At 35.2% G+C, this 15,152-nt stretch overlaps 1 protein-coding gene across 2 annotated transcripts in view; it reads left to right on the top strand.

Annotated features, from left to right (window-relative positions):
• Window positions 1-15,152, top strand: part of LOC6048628 (furin-like protease 2) — a 614,884-nt gene that overhangs the window by 206,824 nt on the left and 392,908 nt on the right. Inside the window, exon 1 of one of the 2 annotated variants that reach the window (XM_038260447.1) lies at window positions 6,658-6,769. The exons of the other annotated variant lie outside the window; for it this stretch is intronic. The gene's annotated coding sequence lies outside the window, so the exon portion shown is untranslated. Of the gene's footprint in view, window positions 1-6,657; window positions 6,770-15,152 lie in introns of those variants that run through there. 2 annotated transcript variants of the gene reach the window in all.

Here is a 15,152-nt window from a genome sequence, read left to right as displayed (position 1 = left end):
TAGAATCGGTCGGCGAGGAGGAGCCACTTTGGCGTTGAGTGTGTCCAGGCACTTGATCGAATTAGCATTTCGATGAAGGTCGTTTGGGAAGGTCTTGTTTGGGGGGACATTCTCGAGTAATGGAATACCTTAAGGTGAGGCGCCTCTTGTTGTCACACAAATTGAGTCAAGATGAGGCACTTGAACGTGTAGGTTTTCAGGACGACCAACACTTGAAACTAGGTTTTTTTTCTGTCGTCTTCGACTTCCAGCCAACGTCAACGGTTTCGGATTTCGCAAATTAATGACATAATCTGCTTTCATCCATTATCGTGTGTCGCTACTATGTATGACGGTTGTTCGAAGGTGGTAATCAGGAAACGACTAGACGGCTTCATCCGTTTACGATGGCTAACATCGAACTCATCAGACTCACTTAACTGGTTATGGGCACGCAATACTGACACTCAAAGTTGAACTGTTTTGCGATTTGATAGTCAGAAATATCAAAAATATTTGAAGTTTGATGAATTATCTTTGCAAACTTTTTGAATTGAGTTTAGTACAAAATTGCTTATTTTTTCTATTTAGAGTGTACAATTTGCCAATGTCTCTCTAACCTCCATCAGCTCATGGCTCAAATCCGATTAATAACTCGGATTCATCTAATATGAATCGAATTTCGCTTCCTCTTCCTCATTGCTCGTTGCAAGCCCATTCTCCGCTTTGTACTCTTACTTTTCTTTGCCAAAACTAAGCTGTCAACAGCGAGCGCCGTTGACCTACTTTCGATGCTCAATATCTGCTCTCTGTCCCTCTCCTCGCTCTTCCTCTCTACGCTGACAAGTGATGACAAAAGCTTCGTCGGCTTTTCTCTCGTTATTCTTCGGGTTCGCATTATAATTTAATCACATAAAGTCGTGCGGTCGTACTTGAGTCGGTTTCGTTTTTCTTTTTTTATTATTTTGGACTTGGATTTCGCTTTCTGTCTGGTGGTCGCTGCCTCTTTTGGAAACAGAGAGAATGGCCACTTTGCATATTGTTTTAATGGGATTCGATTAAGCAATGAAATTGAAGGCACTAAGCATGAAGTCAGATGGTTATTGAATCAGATTGTTCATGACTTGTAGGAGCTGTCAAAAATACAAAAATACAAAAATACAAAAATACAAAAATACAAAAATACAAAAATACAAAAATACAAAAATACAAAAATACAAAAATACAAAAATACAAAAATACAAAAATACAAAAATACAAAAATACAAAAATACAAAAATACTAAAATACAAAAAAATACAAAAATACAAAAATACAAAATACAAAATACAAAAATACAAAATACAAAAATAAAAATACAAAAATACAAAATACAAAAATACAAAAATACAAAATACAAAAATACAAAAATACAAAAAAAAATAAAAAATACAAAAATACAAAAATACAAAAATACAAAAATACAAAAATACAAAAATACAAAAATACAAAAATACAAAAATACAAAAATACAAAAATACAAAAATACAAAAATACAAAAATACAAAAATACAAAATACAAAATACAAAAATACAAAATACAAAAATACAAAAATACAAAAATACAAAAATACAAAAATACAAAAATACAAAATACAAAAATACAAAAATACAAAAAAAAAAAAATACAAAAATACAAAATACAAAAATACAAAAATACAAAATACAAAAACAAAAATACAAAAATACAAAAATACAAAAATACAAAATACAAAAATACAAAAATACAAAAATACAAAAATACAAAAATAAAAATACAAAAATACAAAAATACAAAAATACAAAAATACAAAAATACAAAATACAAAATACAAAAATACAAAAATACAAAAATACAAAAAAAAAAAAAATACAAAAATACAAAAATAAATAAAAAAAAATACAAAAATACAAAAATACAAAATACAAAAATACAAAAATACAAAAATACAAAATTCAAAAATAAAAAATAAAAACTACAAAAATAAAAATCAAAAATACAAAAATACAAAAATACAAAAATAAAAATACAAAAAAAAATACAAAAATACAAAAATACAAAAATACAAAAATACAAAAATACAAAATACAAAAATACAAAAATACAAAAATACAAAAATACAAAATACAAAAATACAAAAATACAAAAATACAAAAATACAAAAATACAAAAATACAAAATACAAAAATACAAAAATACAAAAATACAAAAATACAAAAATACAAAAATACAAAAATACAAAAATACAAAAATACAAAAATACAAAAATACAAAAATACAAAAATACAAAAATACAAAAATACAAAAATACAAAAATACAAAAATACAAAAATGAGCATGAGCATGAGCATGAGCATGAGCATGGTTGACTGCCAATGAGCTGCTACTCCGTTATTGACAGATCAGCTGAAGTTACACAATGAACCAACAGATGAGTAGTGGGAGCTAATCATCCTCACTGTATAACCCCTGAAGATCTCTGCTTTAAGTCAATACCGGCGCCCCCAAGGAGATGCAGTTCAACAAAGGTAGGAATGTTAGTCCGATAGTTGAAGTTGCAGACTCATCAGACACAGAGTTTGTCGCTCTATACCTGTTGACACCGCATGAGACCGTTGAATCCACAGCATCTCCTTCAAGCATCACGGGAAGTGGGGGAATTGTGTTAGTAGGGGAAGGAAAGGGAAGGTCAGGATTCATCTTGGTATATGATATGACCAGAATGTGAACTGTGAACCATAATCGTTGCCTTCTGAGCTACGACGCTATGAGAAGGACTTATCATTCGCGTATTTTTTTACTTTTTACCGCCGGCGTGCCATCCGAGCAACGATACTTTGGGATGGGCTTTCAACACGAAATGAAATTTGAATTAACGCATTATTCGGTAACGAACAATTTAAAATAGATCCGTCGTCGTGCCATCCGAGCCACGATGCTAAGGGATGGGCTTTCAAAACAAAATTAAATTTTTAGCAACGTATTATTCGTTATCATGTAAACCTCAAACAGTGCTGATACACCGAACTGTTTCAATCGATTTAATGAAATTCTTCGCGCATGACTTCTTTGCAACAAACTTCCCCACGAATTTACCCAGTCCGGACCGCGAACAACCGGCTCAACAACAGAAAGAAAATATATACACGACGACGCGAAGCCTTCTATCAATAAATTCAAGAATTTTCTATCACTTTCGCGGATTCTCGCGCGTCGGTTCTTTAACCGATCCCCCCCACGAACACCACACGACTGAGGGCCAAACTCCCAAGGCCACCACGCGACACTTTTTCAATGAATTCCAGAATCTTCTATCACTTTCTCGCGGATTCTCGCGCGTCGGTTCTTTAACCGATCCCCCGACGAACACCACGCGACTGAGGACCAAACTCCCAAGGCCACCACGCGACACTTTTTCAATGAATTCCAGAATCTTCTATCACTTTCTCGCGGATTCTCGCGCGTCGGTTCTTTAACCGATCCCCCCCACGAACACCACACGACTGAGGGCCAAACTCCCAAGGCCACCACGCGACACTTTTTCAATGAATTCCAGAATCTTCTATCACTTTCTCGCGGATTCTCGCGCGTCGGTTCTTTAACCGATCCCCCGACGAACACCACGCGACTGAGGACCAAACTCCCAAGGCCACCACGCGACACTTTTTCAATGAATTCCAGAATCTTCTATCACTTTCTCGCGGATTCTCGCGCGTCGGTTCTTTAACCGATCCCCCCCACGAACACCACACGACTGAGGGCCAAACTCCCAAGGCCACCACGCGACACTTTTTCAATGAATTCCAGAATCTTCTATCACTTTCTCGCGGATTCTCGCGCGTCGATTCTTCAACCGATCCCCCCGACGAACACCACGCGACTGAGGACCAAACTCCCAAGGCCACCACGCGACACTTTTTCAATGAATTCCAGAATCTTCTATCACTTTCTCGCGGATTCTCGCGCGTCGGTTCTTTAACCGATCCCCCCCACGAACACCACACGACTGAGGGCCAAACTCCCAAGGCCACCACGCGACACTTTTTCAATGAATTCCAGAATCTTCTATCACTTTCTCGCGGATTCTCGCGCGTCGGTTCTTTAACCGATCCCCCCCACGAACACCACACGACTGAGGGCCAAACTCCCAAGGCCACCACGCGACACTTTTTCAATGAATTCCAGAATCTTCTATCACTTTCTCGCGGATTCTCGCGCGTCGGTTCTTTAACCGATCCCCCGACGAACACCACGCGACTGAGGACCAAACTCCCAAGGCCACCACGCGACACTTTTTCAATGAATTCCAGAATCTTCTATCACTTTCTCGCGGATTCTCGCGCGTCGGTTCTTTAACCGATCCCCCCCACGAACACCACACGACTGAGGGCCAAACTCCCAAGGCCACCACGCGACACTTTTTCAATGAATTCCAGAATCTTCTATCACTTTCTCGCGGATTCTCGCGCGTCGATTCTTCAACCGATCCCCCCGACGAACACCACGCGACTGAGGACCAAACTCCCAAGGCCACCACGCGACACTTTTTCAATGAATTCCAGAATCTTCTATCACTTTCTCGCGGATTCTCGCGCGTCGGTTCTTTAACCGATCCCCCCCACGAACACCACACGACTGAGGGCCAAACTCCCAAGGCCACCACGCGACACTTTTTCAATGAATTCCAGAATCTTCTATCACTTTCTCGCGGATTCTCGCGCGTCGATTCTTCAACCGATCCCCCCGACGAACACCACGCGACTCTACAAAAATACAAAAATACAAAAATACAAAAATACAAAAATACAAAAATACAAAAATACAAAAATACAAAAATACAAAAATACAAAAATACAAAAATACAAAAATACAAAAATACAAAAATACAAAAATACAAATTACAAAAATACAAAAATACAAATTATACAAAAATACACCCAGAACTGGGCATCGGCATACGAGAGGATAAAGAGCACGATTCGGTTGTAAAATGGTACTGTGTGCGGACGGAGAGGATACATCCCGAAATTACCGAGAGTACTTTACTCATGGTTCATTTTCCAAAAAAGTTCATCCATCAAAAAAAAAAAAGTACCGGTACCGAGACTCGAACCCAAGACCTTCGGCATATTGAACCGTGCCTTTGCCGTATGGGCCACCATGGTTCGGTGAATAAATGGCGGTCGTTTGTCCATATAAGCCACTCATAGGATGAACTGTTCCAATGAACGAATGAACACGCGAGAGGACTTTACTCTCGCAATATAGCACCTTTCTCACGTTTATTTTCGTGAGGACTATCCCCTCGTTCTTTAACTTTGGGTGTACAAAAATACAAAAATACAAAAATACAAAAATACAAAAATACAAAAATACAAAAATACAAAAATACAAAAATACAAAAATACAAAAATACAAAAATACAAAAATACAAAAATACAAAAATACAAAAATACAAAAATACAAAAATACAAAAATACAAAAATACAAAAATACAAAAATACAAAAATACAAAAATACAAAAATACAAACAAACAAAAAAAATCACAAAAGGTTCCTGGAAGTGGAACCAACCAATCCAACTAGCAATTCCCAGAACCAACTTAAGTTCGGAAAAGGGCTGCGCCCTGATGACAAAAACCAACACGTGTGCGTCTGATTTAATGACGAATCGTGGGCCATAAGGTGCTTTTCCTTGCCGACGACATGGTCGTTCCGGCCCAAAAGTGCACCAACACAGCACAGTTTGCGTTTGTATGCCGGCTCGTTGTGCTTCAGGACAGGAAGTGCAAATAAATTGGCTTCCCGGGAAAGGAAAACGAGAAGCCGGTTTGAGCCATCTTTTGAACCTTTTGCGCCGGCATGGAAAATTGGAAAATTGCTGTTTGGTTGTTTTGTTGTGTTTGATGTTTTTCGAGTGATTAGGAGAGACCGAGCTTTTAGAAAACGATTATTAATTTTTGAAGAATTTTATAAAGGTATCATAAGCTACTTTTGATGGACTTGTGATTTAAAACCGGATTGAAAGTTGAAATCCTACAGATTTGCATCCCAGTATGAAGAGACCCTCAATCTCTCCTATACCAGCAATCCAATTTACAGCAGTTTCGCTTTCAGTGTGCCGCCCTCCAGACTCCAGAAAGAATCGATTTCATCGCAAAGGTAGAACGCACTCCAGCCAATTCCAGATTCCAATTGTCCGGTTGAGTCCAGGGCCAGAACCCCCCGTGCCAATCGGCGTGGTTCACATGGTGACAATCCGTCCATCCGGGCCAGGGCTAGATAGAAAGTCGCTGCCAGGTGGAAACGTTTGCTCAACTTTGCAAACACATCAAGATCGTTGCAAATGGCCAATTCGTGGGGGCACAAAGTCGCGCTTCGATATGGCGTGACTCAGGACGGCATTGTTTCGAAAAACGTGCCGATTTCTTAATTGGTGCCGAAAACGATTGTGGCCAACCATACAGGTACACGGAACGGCCAGTTCACGGGAGATTTATTGAAGTTGATTTGCTCACGTAGCACCTAAACTGAAAGGGAAGAGAGCGAAGAAATAAAGGGAAAAGACCAAATTACCTTTTTGTTTAGAAACTTATCCATATGCAAACGGAGGCACATTAGTAAAAGTTTTTTTTCTTTTTCTCTCTTTTTTTCCGCAGGTACGACCGAAAACCACGACAGGTGTGGCCAGAAACTAAAAATGATGAAAAAAAAAGGTTTCTACATGGGAAATCGCGTGACTGATTGAGATATCACATCACGAACAAGCAGGTACTTTTGAGCGATGTGGTTGAGTGGTTTTGCCTTGAGGGGGCACACGTCTGAATGATGTGATCAGCGATCAGCGAGAAATGATAATTTTATTAATTCAACAGGTTTTGTTTTTTTGCGTGGAAATCGAAAGTTGAACTCAATTGTGAAGGGCCAATTTCGATTTCGGAAGAAAAAATGAGTGTTGAAATACTTTTTTGTCTTTAAACCTAGCCAAAACGCCCAAAAACAAAAAAAGCAAAAAAACAAAAAAAGCAAAAAAGCAAAAAAGCAAAAAAGCAAAAGAGCAAAAGAGCAAATAGCAAAAAAGCAAAAAAGCAAAAAAGCAAAAAAGCAAAAAAGCAAAAAAGCAAAAAAGCAAAAAAGCAAAAAAGCAAAAAAGCAAAAAGCAAAAAACAAAAAGCAAAAAAAGCAAAAACAAAAAAGCAAAAAGCAAAAACAAAAAAGCAAAAAAAAGCAAAAAACAAAAAAGCAAAAACAAAAAACAAAAAAGCAAAAAGCAAAAGCAAAAAAACAAAAAAGCAAAAAAGCAAAGAAAAAACAAAAAGCAAAAAAGCAAAAAAAGCAAAAACAAAAAAGCAAAAAACAAAAGCAAAGAAAAAAGAAAAGAAAAAAAAAGAAAAAGAAAAAGAAAAAAAAAAAAAAGAAAAGAAAGACAAAAAAAAAGAAAAAAACAAAAAAAAAAAAAAAAAAAAAAGCAAAAAAGAAAAAGAAAAAGCAAAAAAGAAAAAAGAAAAAAAAGAAAAAAAGCAAAAAAGAAAACAAAAAGAAAAAAAAAGCAAAAAGCAAAAAAAGCAAAAAAGAAAAGCAAAGAAAGAAAAGAAAAAGCAAAAGCAAAAGCAAGAGAAAAAACAACAAAAGCAGCAGAAAGTAAAAAGCAAAAAAAACAAAAAAGAAAAAAAAGCAAAAAGAAAAGAAAGAAAGCAAAAGAAAAAAAAAAAAGAAAAGCAAAAAACAAAAAAAAAAAAGCAAAAGCAAAAAGAAAAAAAGAAAGAAAAAAAGCAAAAAGCAAAAAAGCAAAAAGAAAAAGCAAAAAAGCAAAAAAAAGCAAAAGAAAAAAAAAAAGAAAAAAAAAAAAAAAAAAAAAAAAAAAAAAAAAAGCAAAAAGCAAAAGCAAAGAGAAAAAAGCAAAAGCAAAGAAAGCAAAAAGAAAAAAAGAAAAAGCAAAAAAAAAAAAAAAGCAAAAAGCAAAGCAAAAGAAAAGCAAAAGAAAAAAGAAAAAGCAAAAAAAAAAACAAAAAAGCAAAAGAAAAACAAAAAGCAAAAAAACAAAAAAGCAAAAAAAACAAAAAAAAAAAAGCAAAAAGAAAAAAGAAAAAAAAAAGAAAAAGAAAAACAAAGCAAAAAGCAAAAAGCAAAAAAAAAAAAAAGCAAAAAAAAAAGCAAAAAAAGCAAAAAAAAAAGCAAAAAGCAAAAAAGCAAAAGCAAAAAAGCAAAAAACAAAAACAAAAAAACAAAAAACAAAGAAAAAGAAAAAAACAAAAGCAAAAAGCAAAAAGCTAAAAAGCAAAAAACAAAAAGCAAAAAAGCAAAAAAGCAAAAAAGCAAAAAAGCAAAAAAGCAAAAAAGCAAAAAAGCAAAAAAGCAAAAAATCAAAAAAGCAAAAAAGCAAAAAAGCAAAAAAGCAAAAATGCAAAAATGCAAAAATGCAAAAATGCAAAAATGCAAAAAAGCAAAAATGCAAAAAAAAACAACCAAAAAAGACGAAAGACAAAACTAAGAGAAACAAAATTGGAATTCACACAAAAATTTTAAAAGTTTAAGTCATGTCTCCAAGATATATCTCGACCACAGTTTTGATATTCATCGAAATCTTGATAAGCTTCAAAACCCCCTTTTCTTTTTCTCTCTTAAGTGCCCATTGCCCTGCTTTAATCGAGCAGAAAGATGCAATTGCTTCTCATGAAAAGAGCAGACCTTTTATTCGAACAGCAAAAAAGAAGAAAAAAAACATCACCATTTTTTTTCTCCTGTAACGACCTCCGTCCGTCTCTCGGACATCCGATAATCCGACTGGAATGGCGAATTTCAGGGCACCGATCCGGCAAATTGTCCCACTCCCTAAAGTGTGTGCGGAGCGGGTCGCAGGTCACCAGAAGCCATCGACATCATTGGCGTCATCAGCGTCTTTCTCCGATGGAATGGGCTAATTTTGAGCAAAAATAGAGTTGAAATTTGTTTGTGGGGTGGGGGATGGTGTTTTCGCTTTCTTTTCAACTGTAGTGCTTTTTCTTCTTTTTCCATGAATTTAAGGGTTGAGGAAAGTGGTAGAATGATTTAAAGTGGAAGAAGCTGTTGAATGCTGAACTTTTCAACTTGAAAGTTCAATGGTCAAAAGGTGGAGGAGGAATGAACAGGATTATTTGTTACATCGACTTGCATGTAATTTTGCATGAATTTTAAGAAGACAACTTTAAACGCTATTATTAGATTAAAGAAAGAGCAGCAAGTTGAGTTGTTAAAGAGTCACGACTACTTTAAAGTTTTCTTTCAAAAAAAATTATCAAAAATCACTTCCAGAGCTTCAAACCATCAAATCTACCCTAAAAGTGTGGGTGTGTATCTTTCAATTTTCCTTTCCCCACCCCTTCCACGGCTTTTCATAACCTTATTTAACAAGCCCTGTCAAGAACGACAGCGCGGGTTGCCCGTGAGTGGACAAGCCAAACAGGCCCACACTGCACTGTCTCGGGCAGAAATGGGTCGACAAACCAGTCCGAGAGGAGGAAGAACAACCGGAAATCACATGTTCCGGCCGTTGTCTTCACGAAGGCGCGGAAAACGGGTTCGAATCCAATAATATTCCCCGGAGGCTTATTTCATGCTTTTCGTTACCGGATTTTATTCGCCCCTGGACCTCCGGAGGTCGGACAAGACTCGCTGTGGGCAGAGGGGCCAGTGATGCTGGAATTTCGAAAAAATCAAACATTTCTCTGTTTTTTTTTTACATTTGACTTTTCCCCAACACTGCCAGCTAACCAATCTCGCAGAAAAGTGGGAAAACCCCACCGGGGCCTGTCGATATCGTTGATGCTGGACGGCCGAGGACGTGCTCGGGAAGGCAGTGTTCAGAGAGGAATCTTCGCCTTCGCCCGTCAGGGCGTAAATCCAATCCTGTGTTCAGTTGATTTAGAAGGGGGTTGAGGAAGATCGGAATATTCGGGCAGTCCCTGCCCTGCCTGAGTTGGTTTCCCATTGTGTTAGGGGGAAGAACTCTCCAGGGTTCATGGAATTTTTGGTTGAAGAAAGGAATTTGAATTGACGAAATGGTGACACTGGGAGATGTGAAGAATTTTTTCAAAAGAAAGGGTTGATGCAATATAAAAAAGAAGAAAGTTTTACCAAAATTGATCTAATTCCACCATACAACAATGTCTCAACCACAACCAGGCCAACTCACCAGCGTCAAACCAAGCGTATAATTAACACAATTATAACCCATTGAACTCGGCAGCTCGGCAATCCCCCTTTCGAGATGGTTCAAATGGTAAATAACAGCGTTCGAATTCCTCGTAGGACCTCAATTACAACAGATAACTGAGTGCGCCCTCTCTTTCTCTTTTCATCTCGTCCTGTCATCTCCAAACTCTGGGTACAGTCACCCCTCATATTCGGAACAGTTTACAGATCGGCCAATGTTCAAAAATCATAGCAAATCGATAATTGAACTTAATGATTCGCTTTTACCTTCATTTGAAAGCTTTTCTTGCGATCTTTCGAATGCTGTATCGAACAACTGCAAATTTCAACTTTTAAATAAAGTTTTTGAAGAAAAACTTTGACCCTTGAAATCCACAAATTCGGAACACTTTTCTCTTACGGATGTAAACAAACTTTGGTTCCCTCCATAAGTACATAATTTTTACAAAAAAAAAAAATGACTGCACGCACTAAAACCCACGAAATTCAAGCTTTGTAATGTTTTATGAATGGTCTGATAACTTTTTGAGTGAAATTATCAGTTAAATTCAGGTGTTCCACAATTGTGGGAGGCACAATAACATCCCACAATTATGAAACAGGCAATTTGGAGGCGGTGTTTTGCTGCTCTGAATGAAATAGTCTTGAAATGAAGTTTTTGTTCAAAAAGTACTACTTTTACTTGTGAAATAGCAAGAGAATGTCCAAATAAAGGTCCTTAAAATAGTAGGGTGGACAGAAAAGCTGCATTTGGCATGCTATTGACAAATTATTACAAAAGTGTTCCGAATTTGTGGGTGTTCCGAATATGTGGGATGACTGTAGCTTCAAATAACTACAAATTAGTTCTTCCTACGTAACAAAAGTCAAACCATTTTCATGTGTGAGTGTGTTTATGTGCGGGGCGTGTAAACTATATAATGTACGGTTTGATTAGCCATTATCCTTTTGAAGATACTAGCCTCCCCTCCTTCTCCTAGAGTATTTCCACATTGCACATCATTCAGAAGGAGGGGGAGGGAATTATTTACGCTTCCATTCATTTTCCGGAAGGGGATCAAGTCAAAATCCAACCTTAAACCAACCCCGAGCCGAAGCCTCCCCCGAACTGTACTTGTTAAACCCGTCCTCTTCTTAAATTTTGCCCCTATCGTATCTCCGGCGTATTCTGGCGGTAAGCACTTTTCTGGCACCTATGTTTATGATTTTTATTACCAACGACCAGTCGACCAAACAGGCACCGGGGTGTACTCGGGATAATCGGAGCTACAACCCCTAAAACAACACTACACTACAGGGATGCCATGCCACAATCAGGAGGATCCTTCGATAATAATATGGATAACTAATGTGTGCCAGAGCATGGCTACGGTTAGGAGTAGGAGGGACGATGGTTAAGGGGGTGAACTGTTGTTCGCACATCCGGTTTGGGTAGCTTACGGATCTTAGCATCGTACTTCCGATCCGGTGACCTGGAACCGGAGCAAATAGAGTGGGGAGCCTGTTTTTGATCACAATATTAGTTTTTTTTTTTGTTTTTTTTTTTATTATTATTGATTGTTTTAAAAGAATATGCTTGAAGCCAGTCACTTCATGCAAGTGCATGCTATTCTTTAAATATCAGATTTTGAGTTTTTTAGCTGGTACAAATTTCGATACAATTACAGTCCAGACTCGATTATCCGAAGGCCTCGGAAAAATTTCACTTCGGATAATCGAATCGCGTAAAAAAAATGTTTCGTTGCCTAATTTTTTATTGTCGAGCTTAAGTATGACCCCTAAACTACGTTAAATTCATTTAAAACTTTAAAATCCAAGATGGCGGTGTTGAAATATTGAAAAAATGCAACTCGAATTTGCTGTTTAAAAGAATTTTTTTCGTGATTCGATTATCCGAAGTCCCATACAAACCTTCGGATAATCGAAACTTCGGATAATCGAAATTTCGGATAACCGAGGCTTTGGATAATCCAGTCTGCACTGTAGTATAACAGAATGCTCAAAACATCGTTACAGTTATGCTGATACCAAAAATTTGCAAAATACCAGTGAATTTGCTTGACCAAAATAAAAATCTTGCACGTTTTGTAAAGCTCTTTGGTTCCAAAATTTTTTTTTTTTAAATAAAAAGTTTTTAATTGATTTAAAATGCAAAAAATCATTTACGACAATCGATGTTTAATTTTTTTCAATCAAAATGTATTTTTTTTTTGGGCTCCGTCATTTATGGGGGAAAATATTCTCGTAGACTTAGAAAGCTGTTAAAAACAGTCTTTTAGGTACTTTAGTAAGTTTAAAAAGGGTGTGTGACAAAAAGTCTAAGGACATAAGGTCAAATGCCAAATGGTCGAAATACATATGGTCAAATGTGTATAAAATGAATGCTTTAAAAATAAATTAAAATGGGTAAAATATTTAGGAATATTCTCTTAAGTATATTTTTTCGAATATTTGTTTATCATTTTTTTATGCATTTATTGTAAGATTTTTCAGTCATTCAATGATAAGCAGTTTTTTTTCAAATAAACAGCAAAACTATCAAACTATTTTGTAGGGCTTTTCCAATCCTTAAACTGAAAAATAAATGCAATATCACATTCTTTCAAATATGAACAGTTCATTTAAAAAGAAAAAGGCAAATTTCTAGCAAAATTTTAAGGGTTTTTTCAATTCTTTGAAAACAATCTTTTCTTGAAAGTAGTAGTTTTTGAAATTATAAGCAGTTCTTTCGACAAAAAAAAAATCCGAATTCTAAAATATTCTGCATTTTTCTTTCTATTTTTTTAAATTTTTATTTGCGTTTAAGTACCACTTAAGGGGCTACATACATGTAAATCGGCTTAAATGTAACAGGTTGGTTTGAGCACACACTTAAACTTTTTTCGAAATACTTTGTTTACTTTGCGCATGGCAAAATTCTGAGCTTAAATCGTCTCTAACTCAGTTAAATCATGAAATATCTTCATGAAACTTTCAGGAGTGATTGAGAATCATCTTTTAAGTGAATTTAATAAATTTTCTGTGATGAGCAATTCTCTACGAAATCGGTATTTTTTCTTCAATTTTAATTTTTGTATTTTTTAATCCGAATGAAACTTTTTTGGTGCCTTCGGTATGCCCAAAGAAGCCATTTTGCATCATTAGTTTGTCCATATAATTTTCCATACAAATTTGGCAGCTGTCCATACAAAAATGATGAATGAAAATTCAAAAATCTGTATCTTTTGAAGGAATTTTTTGATCGATTTGGTGTCTTCGGCAAAGTTGTAGGTATGGATACGTACTACACTGTAAAAAAATGACACACGGTTAAAAAAATTGGTGATTTTTTATTTATCTTTTTATCACTAGAATTTGATTTGCAAAAAAACACTATTTTTAATTTTTTTTATTTTTTTTATAAGTTTTAGAGGACATAAAATGTCAACTTTTCAGAAATTTCCAGGTTGTTCAAAAAAACATTGACCGAGTTATGAATTTTTTAATCAATACTGATTTTTTCAAAAAAATCAAAATATTGGTCGCAAAATTTTTTCAACTTCATATTTCAATGTAAAATCAAATTTGCAATCAAAAAGTACTTTAGTGAAATTTTGATAAAGTGCATCGTTTTCAAGTTAAATCCATATTTAGGTGACTTTTTTGAAAATAGTCGCAGTTTTTCATTTTTTTAATTAGTGCACATTTTTGCACACTTTTGGAAAAAATATTTTTGAAAAGCTGAGAAAATTCTCTACATTTTGCTTCTTCGGACTTTGTTGATACGACCTTTAGTTGCTGAGATATTGCAATGCAAAGGTTTAAAAACAGGAAAATTGATGTTTTCTAAGTCTCACCCAAACAGCCCACCATTTATTAATGTCGATATCTCAGCAACTAATGGTCCGATTTTCAATGTTAATGTATGAAACATTTGTGAAATTTTCCGATCTTTTGGAAAACATTATTTTCAAAATTTTCAAATCAAGACAAACATTTTAAAAGGGCGTAATAATGAATGTTTGGCCAAAATATTTTTTCCAAAAGTGTGCAAACATGTGCATTAATAAAAAAAAATGAAAAACTGAGACTATTTTCAAAAAAGTCACCTAAATATGGATTTAACTTGAAAACGGTGCACTTTATCAAAATTTTACTAAAGTACGTTTTGATTGCAAATTTGATTTTACATCGAAAAATGAAGTTGAAAAATTTTGCGACCAATATTTCGATTTTTTGAAAAAATAAGTATTGATTAAAAAATTCATAACTCGGTCAATGTTTTTTTGCACAACCTGGAAATTTCTGAAAAGTTGACATTTTATGTCCTCTAAAACATATCAAAAAATAAAAAAAATAAAAATAGTGTTTTTTTGCAAATCAAGTTTAGCGATAAAAAGTTAAATAAAAAAATCACCAAATTTTTTTTTTACCGTGTATCATTTTTTTCCAGTGTAGTCCTTTTTCATACCTACAACTTTACCGAAGACACAATCGATCAAAAATTCCTTCAAAAGATACAGATTTTTGAATTTTCATACATCATTTTTATATAGACAGCTGCAAAATTTGTATGGAAAATTATATGGACAAACTTTGCTTCTTTGGGCATACCGAAGGCACCAAAAAAGTTTCAGTCGGATTGAAAAATACAAAAAAAATCGAATGACCGAAATCCTAGAGAACTGCTCTAATATACATTTTGTGATTTTCTACATGTATGCAACCCCTTAACTCACGTGTCATTTGGGTCTGCTTTTTCTTTTTACAAATATATTCCTGATTTGTCCTTAATAGTTTGAAATATGAGCAGTTTTTCGAACTCCTAAAAGTTGTAAGTTTTCAGTTCTTGAAAAGATCTGTTCTGCTCATTACAATATTTATATGTGTTTTCCATTCATTCAAACGTGAGCAGTTCCATAAATAAAAAAACTGAATTCTAAAACTTAATTTATTCATTCTTTGAAAATAAGCAGTTCTTCAA

Source organism: Culex quinquefasciatus, chromosome 3, assembly GCF_015732765.1.
Source record: "Culex quinquefasciatus strain JHB chromosome 3, VPISU_Cqui_1.0_pri_paternal, whole genome shotgun sequence".
NCBI classification, from domain to species: Eukaryota; Metazoa; Arthropoda; class Insecta; order Diptera; family Culicidae; genus Culex; species Culex quinquefasciatus.
This window is presented reverse-complemented; position numbering and strand designations above follow the sequence as displayed.